We start from the raw sequence: 801 nt of genomic DNA, 5'->3' as shown, positions 1-801 counted from the left end.
CTTGGACTATTAGCGACTTAGCTTCAAGTTAAGTTCTTTTTTAGTATCTTCGATTGGGCTTATGAGCTTATCCTCCAAAAAACAATTTGTAGAGAAACAATATATTTTGGAAAAAGCATTAGTGAGGAAGTACGTGAGAACTTTTTTTTTTTTTTTTTTTTTTTTTGTCTCTTTAAATCTTCTATAGACTAATTCTAATTTTACATTTCTCTATGAGTATGACCGAGAGGAGCTGGTGAGATTAATTATATAAAGAAATTGTAACATTGTATCGCCGTTATCATCCAAGGGCATGGCAATTTGGATTGAACCATATTAACAATTTCTTTACATTGTTTATCTCATTAGTACACAGCATGGCGATAGTGTGAATTTGTTTGGTGATCTTTGAAATAGGGATAAAAAATGTGCCTCTATTCTTATCATGTACTCCAAAAGACCACACTGCAAATTAATAAACTTGTTGTTATCTTCATTAATTGATTAAAATTTCTTCTTTGTTTATTCAGTTAATGATTTGTTATTCAAGACTCTACGATGAGGCTCGTTCCATTAAAAGAATTATACTAGTATGAACTAGTCGAGAAAAATTACACAAGAAGATTCACCATGTTAATCTCATAATCTGATCTCCCTTCCTCTTTCGCAACTTCGTCAGTTCTCCGATCTTGCTTCCTCTCTAGCACCGTCATGCATCGGTTCTCTGATCTCCTTCTCATCATGCTCAGCCTTAGATGGCATGGAACTATCAGGGTATCAACAATATTAAAACCCTAGCTTCTTGCTGTTTCTAACGCGGTG

This window comes from Rosa rugosa, chromosome 4, assembly GCF_958449725.1.
Source record: "Rosa rugosa chromosome 4, drRosRugo1.1, whole genome shotgun sequence".
NCBI classification, from domain to species: Eukaryota; Viridiplantae; Streptophyta; class Magnoliopsida; order Rosales; family Rosaceae; genus Rosa; species Rosa rugosa.
Note: the sequence above shows the minus strand (reverse complement) of the source record.